This window comes from Scyliorhinus torazame, chromosome 21, assembly GCF_047496885.1.
Source record: "Scyliorhinus torazame isolate Kashiwa2021f chromosome 21, sScyTor2.1, whole genome shotgun sequence".
NCBI lineage: Eukaryota > Metazoa > Chordata > Chondrichthyes > Carcharhiniformes > Scyliorhinidae > Scyliorhinus > Scyliorhinus torazame.
The window spans coordinates 30568928-30576208 of NC_092727.1; positions in this window are offsets into that span (position 1 = coordinate 30568928).

Here is a 7281-nt window from a genome sequence, read left to right on the forward strand (position 1 = left end):
CTGCCTCTCGGGCCCGTCGGTGGCACTTTTCCACGCCAAGGTGGCCCTCGTGTAGATGTTCTAGGACGAGCTTGCGCATGCTATGCGGGATGACAATGCGGTCCAGTTTTAGAAGAACCCCGTCTACTACCGCCAGATCATCTCTGACATTGTAGAACTGAGGGCATTAGCCCTTGAGCCACCCGTCTGTTAGGTGGCGCATGACACGCTGTGGCAAAGGGTCAGCCGCCGTCTTGCGGCGAATTTGGACGAGGCGTTCATCCGTGGCAGGTAGATTGGAGGCCGCAAATGTCACATGTGCATCAACCTGGCAGACAAATCCCGCTGGGTCACATGGAGTGTTGACTGCCCTGGAGAGAGCATCAGCAATGATGAGGTCTTTGCCTGGGGTGTATACCAGCTGGAAGTCATATCCCCGGAGCTTGAGAAGAATACGCTGGAGGCGAGGCGTTATGTCGTTCAAGTCTTTCTGTATTATATTGACCAGCGGGCGATGGTCGGTCTCGACGGTGAATTGAGCAAGTCCGTAGACATAATATTGAAACTTAACCACACCGGTCAGAAGGCCAAGGCACTGCTTTTCTATCTGCGCCTACCGCTGCTCCGTGGGGGTCATGGCGCATGACGCGTATGCAACGGGGGCGCATGATGAGGCCTCATCACATTGAAGGAGCACTGCCCCAATGCCCGATTGGCTGGCATCGGTCAAATTTTTGGTCTCTTTTGCTGGATCAAAGAAAGCGAAGACCGGGGCCGTGGTGAGTTTTGTTTTGAGTTCTCTCCATTCGCGCTCGTGGGCAGGGAGCCATTGAAAGTCTGTCATCTTCCGGACCAGGTTCCTGAGAGCCGTGGTATGAGAGGGGAGGTTAGGGATGAACTTCCCTAAAAAATTGACCATGCCCAGAAATCGGAGGACCGCCTTCTTGTCCTCTGGTGTTTTCATAGCTGTGATAGCAGCTACCTTGTCCGCATCCGGCTGCACACCCAACTGGGAGATGTGGTCCCCAAGGAACTTGAGTTCCGTCTGACCAAAAGAGCATTTGGCCCTGTTGAGGCGGAAGCCATGCTCACGTATGCGTTTGAATATGGGCTGGAGGCGACTAACATGCTCCTGCGGGGTGGTGGACCAAATGATTATGTTGTTGACATAGACACAAACACCTTCAATGCCTTCCATCATTTGTTCCATAATCCTCTGGAACACTTCTGAAGCAGATATGATCCCAAACGGCATCCTGTTGTAACAATATCTGCCAAAGGGGTTATTAAATGTGCAAATTTTCCTGCTGGATTTGTCGAGCTGGAGTTGCCAGAATCCTTTTGAGGCGTCGAGTTTGGTGAAGAGCTTGGCGCGAGCCATCTCACATGTGAGCTCTTCGCGCTTGGGAATTGGATAATGCTCCCTCATGATATTGCGATTTAGATCCTTGGGATCAATGCAAACTCTCAATTCGCCGAAAGGCTTTTTTACACATACCATGGAACTGACCCAGTCGGTTGGTTCCATGACTTTGGAAATCACTCCTTGGTTCTGGAGGTCCTGCAGCTGCTGCTTGAGGCGGTCCTTAAGGGGTGCTGTGACCCTGCGAGGTGCGTGCACCACAGGCGTGGCATTCTGTTTTAATGAGATCTTGTAGGTGTATGGGAGCGTGCCCATGCCCTCGAAGACGTCATGGTGCTGGTTGATGATGGTGTCGAGTTGCGCCCTGAAGTCGGTGTCCTGAAAGGCAGACGTGTCATCAGGAGAGAGAGAGTGAACTCTCTGAACTAGGTTCAACAGCTTGCATTCCTGCGCGCCAAGCAGGGAGGCTTTCGAGGAGCCCACGATTTCAGAGGGAAGGATGGCTTTGCGTGACCTGTGTGTCACATCAAGTTGGCACGAGCCACTGGCATCAATGGCAATGCCATTATAATCTAATAGCTGGCAGGCTGATGGAAGGATGGCTGGTTTGACACAAAGGCTTTGGAGGTCAGACTGCACAATGAGATTGGCGGAGGCACCAGTGACCAGGCAGAATCGTATTTGGGACCACTTGACCGTCAGTGTGGCACACCACTCATCGTCAGGATCTATGCTGTATACCGATAGAGGCTGGATTCTTTGCTTCGGGGACACCCTGTTTTTTGTAACGATACCGACTTGAAAAGGCGCCTTCGGGTCGTCGGTGGCAATGTTGGGTGGTAGGTCCGCATCGGACTCGATGACCGTGGGTTGAAAGGCCCGGGCATTCCTGCAAGGCTGGCTGAAGCGATGTGAGTTGGCAGGCTGAGCTGCTCTGCATAAGGCAGCATAGTGTCCAAGTTTGCCACATCTCAGGCATTGTCGGGGTTTGGCAGGGCATTGCCACTTTAAGTGGGCGGAGCCACAGTTGCCGCACGTCGGAGCGTCAGTATGTTCGCTGCGCCACTGCGCATGCGCGGTGCGGTCGTACGTGGTGCGCGCCTGCCCATTACGCTCGTCAACGTCGCCGTCCCCTCGTTTGGTACGCACAAGCGCGGGAGTCCGCGAAAAGCGCGTGAAATGGCCGCCCTCATCCCGGCTGAGGCCCTGGAGTTGCTCGATTGCTTGGACCCGTTCCGCCTCGTGGGGACCTTGCCGCACCGTTTCAGCTGCTTGGATGTGGGAATACCGACTCGTGGCGTTTTTGTGTAGCACGCAGGTCTCGATGGCGGTCGCTAGGGTGAGCTGCTTTACCTTGAGGAGCTGCTGACGTAGGGGATCCAACTGAAAACCGAAAATGGTCTGGTCGCATATCATGGAGTCGGAGGTGGCCTGTAGCTACAGGACTGCGCAAGGATGCGGAGATGGGTGAGAAAGGACTGGAAAGGTCCATCCTTACCCTGCAAACGCTATTGGAATACATAGTGCTCGAAACTTTCATTCACCTCTATGCTGCAGTGAGTGTCAAACTTGAGGAGGACCAGCTTGAACTTTGTTTTATCGCTTCATCATCCGCAAAGGTGAGAGAATTGAAAATGTGGATGGCATGGTCCTCGGCCGTGGATAGGAAGAGAGCGATCTTCCTGGTGTCTGAGGCATCCTCCCGATCTGTGGCTTCAAGGTGGATTGGATTGGATTGGATTGGATTTGTTTATTGTCACGTGGACCGAGGTACAGTGAAAAGTATTTTTCTGCAAGCAGCTCAACAGATCATTAAGTACATGAGAAGAAAAGGGAATAAAAGAAAATACATAATAGGGCAACATAACATATACAATGTAACTACAAAAGCACCGGCATCGGATGAAGCATACAGGGTGTAGTGTAGTGAAATCAGTCCATAAGAGGGTCATTTAGGAGTCTGGTGACAGTGGGGAAGAAATTGTTTTTGAGTCTGTTTGTGCGTGTTCTCGGACTTCTGTATCTCCTGCCCGATGAAATAAGTTGGAAGAGTGAATAAGCCGGGTGGGAGGGATCTTTGATTATGCTGCCCGCTTTCCCCAGGCAGCGGGAGGTGTAGATGGAGTCAATGGATGGGAGGCAGGTTCGTGTGATGGACTGGGCGGTGTTCACGACTCTCTGAAGTTTCTTGCGGTCCTGGGCAGAGCAGTTGCCATACCAGGCTGTGATGCAGCCTGATAGGAGGCTTTCTATGGTGCATCTGTAAAAGTTGGTAAGGGTCAATGTGGACATGCCAAATTTCCTTAGTTTCCTGAGGAAGTATAGGCGCTGTTGTGCTTTCTTGGTGGTAGCGTCGACGTGGGTGGACGAGGACAGATTTTTGGAGATGTGCACCCCTAGGAATTTGAAACTGCTAACCATCTCCACCTCGGCCCCGTTGATGCTGACAGGGGTGTGTCCAGTACTTTGCTTCCTGAGGTCACTTACCAGCTCTTTAGTTTTGCTGGCATTGAGGGAGAGGTTGTTGTCACTGCACCACTCCACTAGGTTCTCTATCTCCCTCCTGTATTCGGACTCATCGTTATTCGAGAACCGACCCACTATGGTCGTATCGTCAGCAAACCTGTAGATGGAGTTGGAACCAAGTTTTGCCACGCAGTCGTGTGTGTACAGGGAGTAGAGTAGGGGGCTAAGTACGCAGCCTTGCGGGGCACCGGTGTTGAGGTCTATTGTGGAGGAGGTGTTGTTGTTCATTCTTACTGATTGTGGTCTGTTGGTCAGAAAATCGAGGCTCCAGTTGCAGAGTGGGGAGCCAAGTCCTAGGTTTTGGAGCTTTGATATGAGCTTGGCTGGGATTATGGTGTTGAAGGCGGAGCTGTAGTCAATAAATAGGAGTCTAATGTAGGAGTCCTTGTTTTTGAGATGCTCTAGGGATGAGTGTAGGGCCAGGGAAATGGTGTCTGATGTGGACCGGTTGTAGCGGTATGCGAATTGCAGTGGATCAAGGCGTTCTGGGAGTATGGAGGTGTTGCGCTTCATGATCAACCTCTCGAAGCACTTCATTACGACTGAAGTCAGGGCCACTAGTCGGTAGTCATTGAGGCACGTTGCCTGGTTCTTCTTTGGTACCGGTATGATGGTGGTCTTCTTGAAGCAAGTGGGGACCTCGGAGTGGAGTAGGGACAGGTTAAAGATGTCCATGAATACCTCTGCCAGCTGGTCCGCGCAGGTTCTGAGTGTACGACCAGGGATCCCATCTGGGACCGTCGCCTTCCGAGGGTTCACTTTCAGGAAGGCCAATCTGACTTCGGAAACTGTGATGGTGGGTATGGGTGAATTATGGGCTGCTGGGGCACTCGCCAGCGGATTGTTGGTTACCTGCTCGAACCGAGCATAGAATGCATTGAGTTCATCGGGGAGGGGTGCGCTGCTGCCAGAGATACTGTTCGGCTTCGCTTTGTAGCCCGTTATGTTGTTTAGTCCTTGCCACAACCGCCGAGAGTCTGTCTGTGACTCTAGCTTGGTTTGATATTCTCTCTTGGCATCTCGGATGGCTTTGCGGAGGTCGTACCTGGATTTCTTGTATAGGTCAGGGTCGTCTGCCTTGAACGCCTCAGATCTGTCCTTCAGGAGGGCGTCAATCTCGCGATTGAGCCATGGTTTCCGGTTGGAGAACGCACGTACTGCTTTCTTTGGCATGCAGTCGTCCACACATTTGCTGATGAAGTCTGTGACGGTGGTAGCATACTCATTTAAGTTGGTCGCTGAGTTCTTAAATATGGACCAGTCCACTGTCTCTAAACAGTCACGTAAGAGCTTTTCTGTTTCCTCGGACCAGCACTGCACAACCTTCTTAGCTGGATTATCCCGCTTGAGTTTCTGCTTGTGTGCCGGGAGAAGGAGCACCGTCTTATGGTCTGATTTCCCAAAGTGCGGTCGGGGGATGGAACGGTAGGCGTCCTTGATTTTTGAGTAGCAGTGGTCAAGAGTGTTGTCGCCCCTGGTGGGACAGGAGATGTGTTGGTGGAATTTTGGCAGTACACTCTTGAGGTTGGCCTTGTTGAAGTCTCCGGCCACGATGAACAAGGCCTCCGGGTGTTCTGTTTCATAGTTGTTTATTATTGTGTATAGTTCGTCTAGCGCCTTCCCTGCCTGGGGTGGGATGTAGACCGCTGTGATAATGGCTGAAGTGAACTCACGTGGAAGATAATATGGGCGGCACTTCACGGTCAGGTATTCCAGGTCTGGGAGCAGTAGGTCGCCAGAGTTGCCACATCCAAGCACCAGGAGGAGTTGATGAGGAGGCAAATCCCTCCACCCTTCGCTTTGCCTGATGATGCCGTGCGGTCCGCCCGGGTAGAGTTGGAAGCGTTGTTTGAATATCTTCCAGTTTGCCCCTAGGTTACCGGTGATGCGGAGCGGCGGCGGCGGGCAGACGCTGTCCATTTTGCAGGATGACGGTATGCTGGCGGAAGGCAGATCACTTGCAGGTAGGCCTAAGAAGTTCAAATATCCCTCAACCCCTGGTATCATGATGTGTTGGGTGCTCTGGATCCATGGAACACATAACACTTAAAATAATGCAACACTATTTTGTTAAGTCAGAAACTGTTGAACATACTTTCATAGAACATAGAACATAGAAAATACAGCACAGAACAGGCCCTTCGGCCCACGATGTTGTGCCGAACCTTTGTCCTAGATTAATCATAGATTATCATTGAATTTACAGTGCAGAAGGAGGCCATTCGGCCCTTTGAGTCTGCACCAGCTCTTGGAAAGAGCACCCTACCGAAACTCAACACCTCCACCCAACACCAAGGGCAATTTGGACATTAAGGGCAATTTATCATTGGCCAATTCACCTAACCCGCACATCCCTGGACCGTGGGAGGAAACCGGAGCACCCGGAGGAAACCCACGCAGTCACGGGGAGGACGCGCAGACTCCGCACAGACAATGACCCAAGCTGGAATCGAACCTGGAACCATGGATCTGCGAAGCAATTGTGCTATCCACAATGCTACCGTGCTGCCCTTAAGAACAAATAAATCTACACTATATCATTTTCCCGTAATCCATGTACCTATCCAACAGCTGCTTGAAGGTCCCTAATGTTTCCGACTCAACTACTTCCACAGGCAGTGCATTCCATGCCCCCACTACTCTCTGGGTAAAGAACCTACCTCTGATATCCCTCCTATATCTTCCACCTTTCACCTTAAATTTATGTCCCCTTGTAATGGTGTGTTCCACCTGGGGAAAAAGTCTCTGACTGTCTACTCTATCTATTCCCCTGATCATCTTATAAACCTCTATCAAGTCGCCCCTCATCCTTCTCCGCTCTAATGAGAAAAGGCCTAGCACCCTCAACCTTTCCTCGTAAGACCTACTCTCCATTCCAGGCAACATCCTGGTAAATCTTCTTTGCACCTTTTCCAGAGCTTCCACATCCTTCCTAAAATGAGGCGACCAGAACTGTACACAGTACTCCAAATGTGGCCTTACCAAGGTTTTGTACAGCTGCATCATTACCTCATGGCTCTTAAATTCAATCCCTCTGTTAATGAACGCGAGCACACCATAGGCCTTCTTCACAGCTCTATCCACTTGAGTGGCAACTTTCAAAGATGTATGAACATAGACCCCAAGGTCTCTCTGCTCCTCCACAATGCCAAGAACTCTACCGTTAACCCTGTATTCCGCATTCATATTTGTCCTTCCAAAATGGACAACCTCACACTTTTCAGGGTTAAACTCCATCTGCCACTTCTCAGCCCAGCTCTGCATCCTATCTATGTCTCTTTGCAGCCGACAACAGCCCTCCTTACTATCCACAACTCCACCAATCTTCGTATCGTCTGCAAATTTACTGACCCACCCTTCAACTCCCTCATCCAAGTCATTAATGAAAATGACAAACAGCAGAGGACCCAGAA